The 7329-nt window shown below is 42.2% G+C and overlaps 1 pseudogene; it reads left to right on the plus strand.

Moving 5' to 3' along the window:
• Positions 1-6434, plus strand: part of LOC109905194 (lysine-specific demethylase 6A-like) — a 106164-nt pseudogene extending 99730 nt beyond the window's left edge.
• Positions 6435-7329: the final 895 nt, after the last annotated feature.

Consider the following 7329-nt stretch of genomic DNA (forward strand, 5'->3'; position numbering starts at 1 on the left):
CATTCAAACAGTTTTAGAAACTTTAGAAACTTTTTAAACTGTTTTCTATCCAATACTAATAATAATATGCATATATTAGCTTCTTGGACAGAGTAGGAGGCAGTTCACTCTGGGCATGCTATTCATCCAAAAGTGAAAATGCTGCCCCCTATCCCCAAAAGGTTATTAAGGCACATCAAAGTTCACATATTCCAGAAGGTATTTCTGCCAAAGAAACGCATTAAAAAATATATATAATTAAAGTTTAAGTTCAAATGGCTCTCCTGTGAAGTGAAGGCTCTCCTGTGATGCGCGACATACACCTAGTTTCCTGAAATTAGTCATATTTGTGATTGAAAAACAGGAAGGGCCATTCTTTTGTGTTGGTATATTCTAATTATAATCTCAATGTTATCTACACAGTATCAGTAGTTTTCGGTCTACTGACTTACTTAGAGTATATAGTGAGAGTGTGCGTAATTTGCAATGGCAAGAAGACCAAGATGCTGCTACAAGATATTAATAAAAATGCCAAGAGTATACAAAGCTGTCTTCAAGGCAAAGGGTGGCTACTTTGAAGAATCTAAAATCAAAAATATATACATTTTTGATTTCACGTGTTATTTCATAGTTTTGATGTCTTCACTATTATTCTACATTGTAGAAAATAGTTTAAAAAATCAAGAAAAACTCTTGAATAAGTAGGTGTCAATTTTTTGACTGGTACATACAAACATAGTTAATTCGGATAGTTTTCAAACCCCTTCCCTTTTTTCACATTTTCTTACGTTACAACCTTATTCTAAAATGTATTTAATGTTTTCCCTCTTCAACGTACACAATAGCCCATAATCACAAAGCGAAAACTGGTTTTTAGATTACAAATACATTATAAATAAAAAACAGACCTTATTTACTGAAGTACTCAACCCTTTGCTATATGAGACTCAAATTTGAGCTTAGGTGCATCCTGTTTCCATTGATCATACTTAATGTTTCTACAACTTGATTGGAGTCCACCTGTGGTACATTTCTTTCGATTGGACATGATTTGGAAAGGCACACACCTGTCTATATAAGGTCCCACAGTTGACAGTGCATGTCAGCAAAAACCAAGCCATGAGGTCGAAGGAATTGTCTGTAGAGATCCGGGACAGGGTACCAAAACATTTCTGCAGCATTGAAGGTCCCCAAGAACAGTGGCCTCCATCATTCTTAAATGGAAGGAGTTTGTAACCACCAAGACTCTTCCTTGAGCTGGCTAAACTGAGTAATCGTGGGAGAAGGGCCTTGGTCAGGGAGGTGACCAAGAACCCGATGATCACTCTGACGGAGCTCCAGAGCTCCTCTGTGGAGATGGTTGTCCTTCTCCGATGGGAGAACCTTCCAGAAGGACAATCGTCTCTGCAACACTCCACCAATCAGGCCTTTATGGTAGAGTGGCCAGACGGAAGCCACTCCTCAGGTACATGACAGCCCGCTTGGTTTACCAAAAGGCATCTAAAGTACTCTTAGACAATGAGAAACAAGATTCTCTGGTCTGATGAAATCAAGATTGATTGCCATGTGTCACATCTGGAGGAAACCTTACTACTACTGTGAAGCATGGTGGTGGTTGCATTATGCTTTGTGGATGTTTTTCAGCGGCAGGGACTGGGAGACTAATCAGGATTGAGGGAAGGATGAACACAGCGAAGTACATCGAGATCCTTGATGAAAACCAGCTCCAGAGCGCTCAGGACCTCAGACTGGAGCAAAGGTTCCCCTTCCAACAGGACACTGATCCTAAACACACAGCCAAGACAATGCAGGAGTGGCTTCGGGACAAGTCTCAATGTCCTTGAGTGACCCAGCTAGAGGCCGGACTTGAACCCAATGGAACATCTCTGGAGAAACCTGAAAATAGCTGTGCAGCGATGCTCCCCATCCAACCTTACATACCTTGAGAGGATCTGCAGAGAAGAATGGGAGAAACTCTCCAAATACAGGTGTGCCAAGCTTTTAGCATCATACACAAGGCTGTAATCACTACCTACGGTGCTTCAACAAAGTACTAAGTAAAGTGCCTGAATACTTATGTAAATGTGATATTTCAGGTTTATTGTTAATACATTTGCTAAAATGTCTAAAAAACAGTTTTTGCTTTGTCATTATGGGGTATTGTGTGTAGATACTCTGCCTGTCTTGAGCTCTCGCTAGCAAATTTGCAACATTGTATCAACTCTGGGTTTCGGCCATTGAGTCTGTGACAGACATTTGTTTGCACACAGGAGAGAAGTGTTCTGGTATTTTCAATACATTTTGATAGATTCATCGCCCTGAAAGAGAAATTAAAAAATGTCCACCAAGGAGGACTATTTACATGAAGTAATACTGCTTTCTTCATCTAATGCTTGGTCGAGTATTTTGCATAGAAATGCTACAAAACGTAAAAATCAAGCTTGCTAAACTCAGAAAGGATTTAAACACTGTTTCCCATGCTTTTTCAATTAACCATAAACATGCACCTGCACCTGTGGAACGGTCGTTAAGACAAGAACAGATTACAGACGGTAGGCAATTAGGTCACAGTTATGAAAACTTAGGACACTAAAGAGGCCTTTCTACTGACTCTGAAAAACACCAAAAGGAAGATGCCCAGGGTCCCTGCTCATCTGCGTGAATGTGCCTTAGGCATGCTGCAAGGAGGCATGAGGACTGCAGATGTGGCCAGGGCAATAAATTGCAATGTCCGTACAGTGCGACACCTAAGACAGGACGGACAGCTGATCGTCCTCGCAGTGTCAGACCACTTGTAACAACACCTGCACAGGATCAGTACATCCGAACATCACACCTGAGAGACAGGTATAGGATGGCAACAAAAACTGCCAGAGTTACACCAGGAATGCACAATCCCGCCATCAGTGCTCAGACTGTTCGCAATAGGCTGACAGAGCCTGGACTGAGACCTTGTAGGCCTGTTGTAAGGCAGGGGTGATGGTTGGATTCACGTTTATTGTCGAAGGAATGAGCGTTGCACCAAGGCCTGTACTCTGGAGTGGGATCGATTTGGAGGTGGAGGGTCCGTCATGGTCTGGAGCGGTGTGTCACAGCATCAGACTGAGCTTGTTGTCATTGCAGGCAATCTCAATGCTATGCGTTACAGGGAAGACATCCTCCTCCCTCATGTGGTACCCTTCCTACAGGCTCATCCTGACATGCCCCTGCAGCATGACAATGCCACCAGCCATACTGCATGTTCTGTGCGTGATTTCCTGCAAGACAGCAATGTCGATGTTCTGCCATGGCCAGATAAGAGTCTCGATCTCAATCCCATTGAGCACACCTGGGACCTGTTGGATCAGAGGGTGAGTGCCAGGGCCCCACCTGCCCCCCCAAGAAATGTCCGAGAACTTGGTGGAAGAGTGGGGTAACATCTCACAGCAAGAACTGGCAAATCTGGTGCAGTCCATGAGGAGGAGATACACTGCAGTACTTAACTTCTTGCGGATCATTGGGACGCTACTGTCCCACCTGGCCAACATCCAGTGAAATTGCAGAATGCCAAATTCAAATGACAGAAATCGGAACATTAAACATTCATGGAAATACAAGTATCATTTAAAAGCATAACTTCTTGTTAATCCAGCCGCTTAGGTATGCTGCAACATCTGAGGACAGCGTCCCACACACAAAAGCATTACATACATTTTTCAACCAAGCAGATGCGTCACGAACGTCAGAAATGGCGATAAAATAAATTGCTTACCTTTGAAGATCTTCATCTGGTTGCAATCACAAGGGTCCCAGCTACATAACGAATGGTCTTTTTGTTCGATAAAGTCCTTTATATCCCAAAAAAGTATGTTTCAATGGCACGCTTGACTCAGTAATCCACCGGTTTCCCTCGTTCAAAATGCATACACTTCTTCTAAACAAGTCAAACAACGTTCCTAATCAATCCTCAGGTATCCTATTATGTAAATAAATGATCAAATTTAAGACTGAGAATACCGGAGACCATTACCGGAGATAAATAACGAAGTGCGCGCACTCACCGGAACGCGCTACAAACACTACAGCCAAAATGGGAGCCACAAAATTCTAGATAATTTTTCAAAAAACAAGCCTGAAACTCTTTCTAAAGACTGTTGACATCTAGTGGAAGCCCTAGGAACTGCAATCTGGGAGGACTTCCTTTTATATTCCCATTCCAACCATTTCAAAAAAATTTGGATGGATTGTCCTCCGAGTTTTCGCCAGTTCTGTTATACTCACAGATATTATTTTAACAGTTTTGGAAACTTTAGAGAGTTTTCAATCCAATACTACCAATTATATGCATATCCTAGCTTCTGGGCCGGAGTAACAGGCAGTTTAATTTGGGCACCTCATTAATCCAAACTTCCGAATACTGCCCCCTAGCACTAAGAAGTTAATGCTGCTGGTGGCCAGATACTGACTGTTACTTTTGATTTTGCCCCCCCCCCCCCTTTGTTCAGGGACACATTATTCAATTTCTGTGGAACTTGTTCAATTTATGTTGAATCTTGTTATGTTCGTACAAATATTTACACATGTTAAGTTTGCTGAAAATAAACGCAGTTGACAGTGAGAGAACGTTTCTTTTTTAGTTTAAGTTACTGTCCCAAGGATGGAAGTTTAAACAAGTGGAAAAATGGACACTGAAACAGGATATTGACAAGCCAGATGCAGAAGGAAATGTGCATTATGCAAGGAGCCAACATTCACTTTCACTAAGCAATCATTCTTCCTTGCATAATTACTGCAGTCACTTCCACCCCTTAAAAAGCATTACCCTACACATGGTGTCAATACTTGGGCACCCCTTAAAAAGCATTACCCTACATATGGTGTCAATACTTGGGCACCCCTTAAAAAGCATTACCCTACACATGGTGGCATTCACAGTAGTAAGTCTACACACTAGTGAGTCAAAATTCATATTAGTTATATTTTTTTTTTTAAGGTACTAGCTTGTTCATTAGTAAGTCTTCAACCAGTTTACATGAATCTCATCTCTCTCTCTCATCCCTATCTCGTTCTTCCTCCACAGGCTCCTCCTTTGCCATCATCCTCTTGACGGTAACATTCTGTTGTTCTGAGGACAATAAGAATCCATGCTGTACTCCCAGAACCCACCGGAAGCCCCTTTTCTGATATTCAGGAAGTGAGCCAGCAGTCCTCTCCTGCTTTCTGTAGATATTCCACAAGGCAGCTGGGTGAAAAGCTGTGTGTCTATGCAACCTGCCCAGAGTGGAGGTGAGGTGTCTCCTCCTAGAGGACTGGAGGGGGAGGGCATTACTCCTGCCTTCTCCACCAGCCGTGGTGGAAAAAGTACCCCATTGTCATACTTGAGTAGAGGTAAAGATACCTTGATAGAAAATCACCAGCCACCAGTAAAATACTACTTGAGTAAAAGTCTACTATATGGTTTTAAATATACTTCGGTATCAAAAGTAAATGTAATTGCTAAAATATACTTAATCAAAAGTAAAAGTACAAGTATAAATAATTACACATTTCTTATATTAGGCAAAGCAGATGGACACATTTTATTTATTTTTTAATTTACAGATAGCCAGGGGCACACTCAAACACTCAGATATCATTAACAAATGAAGCATTTGTGATTAGTGAGTCTGCCAGATCAGAGGCAGTAGGGATGTTCTCTTGATGTGTGTGAATTAGACCATTTTCCTGTCCTGCTAAGCATTTCAAGTGTAACTTTTGGGTACTTTTGGGTGTCAGGCAAAAGTATGGAGTAAAACATTTTTTTAAAATTTTTTTTTAAATGTAGCGAAATAAAAGTTGTAAAAAATATAAATAGTAAAGTACAGATACCCCCAAAAACGACTTAATTGCTGTCTGGCACAATAGCTGACAAAAATGATGACCGCATTTCTTTTGTATATATTTAGTTAAAACTGGCAACAACACACAAAGACTACTGACCTGATACACATTTCCCCTTTTTAATTATGTTTGTGGGCTGATACAAACGTTCTCTGAGTTGGTGTCTTTCCCCCCCCCCCCCCCACTTGAGTCTACGTCCTAGAATCGCTGGTCTTTTGTATGTTAGTAAATAGAAGTCATCTTTGGGCAAGAAAATAAATGTAAAAACATTTTGTAAAGTAATATATATTTTTTACTGTTTTAGTTATTTTGGAACCATATGGTTTGGTTCTGTAGGTAAAATAGTATTCCAATGAGAGAGAAATTAACAGCCAAGTCACCAAGGGACTTTTATGGAATAAACTTTTTTTTTCTAACCTTTGTTGTAAATTTACACTATTTATAAAATGTATATTTATTGCTTGAAAATATTTGTTGATCGAATGCTGTAATTTTCTCCCCACAGATGACCTACCATTTTAAAGGACTTTTATACACAACCCTTCCTATGTTTTCTATACGAATAAAACTGCTTTAGCAAAGCATTTTCCCAGAGACTCCTTGAAATGGTTTTACTGTTTGCAGGATGTTTGAGTCATTAAACAGAAGTTGTATTCATTTACATCTGGAACTTCTCTCGTGGTTCTTCTCTAGTTTAATCTCTCCTCTGATGCACAGAGATGCTGACCGCTTCACTACCTGATACGGGCTAGTGGAGGTCAGCTGCTGACCGCTTCACTACCTGATACTAGCTAGTGGAGGTCAGCTGCTGACCGCTTCATTGCCTGATACTGGCTAGTGGAGGTCAGCTGCTGACCGCTTCACTACCTGATACTGGCTAGCCAAGGTCAGCTGCTGACCGCTTCACTACCTGATACTAGCTAGTGGAGGTCAGCTGCTGACCGCTTCATTGCCTGATACTGGCTAGTGGAGGTCAGCTGCTGACCGCTTCACTACCTGATACTGGCTAGCCAAGGTCAGCTGCTGACCGCTTCACTACCTGATACGGGCTAGTGGAGGTCAGCTGCTGACCGCTTCACTACCTGATACGGGCTAGTGGAGGTCAGCTGCTGACCGCTTCATTGCCTGATACTGGCTAGTGGAGGTCAGCTGCTGACCGCTTCACTACCTGATACTGGCTAGCGGAGGTCAGCTGCTGACCGCTTCATTGCCTGATACTGGCTAGTGGAGGTCAGCTGCTGACCGCTTCACTACCTGATACTGGCTAGCGGAGGTCAGCTGCTGACCGCTTCACTACCTGATACTGGCTAGTGGAGGTCAGCTGCTGACCGCTTCACTACCTGATACTGGCTAGTGGAGGTCAGCTGCTGACCGCTTCATTGCCTGATACTGGCTAGTGGAGTACAGCTGCTGACCGCTTCACTACCTGATACTGGCTAGTGGAGGTCAGCTGCTGACCGCTTCACTACCTGATACTGGCTAGTGGAGGTC

The sequence above is a fragment of the Oncorhynchus kisutch genome, linkage group LG2 (assembly GCF_002021735.2).
Source record: "Oncorhynchus kisutch isolate 150728-3 linkage group LG2, Okis_V2, whole genome shotgun sequence".
NCBI classification, from domain to species: Eukaryota; Metazoa; Chordata; class Actinopteri; order Salmoniformes; family Salmonidae; genus Oncorhynchus; species Oncorhynchus kisutch.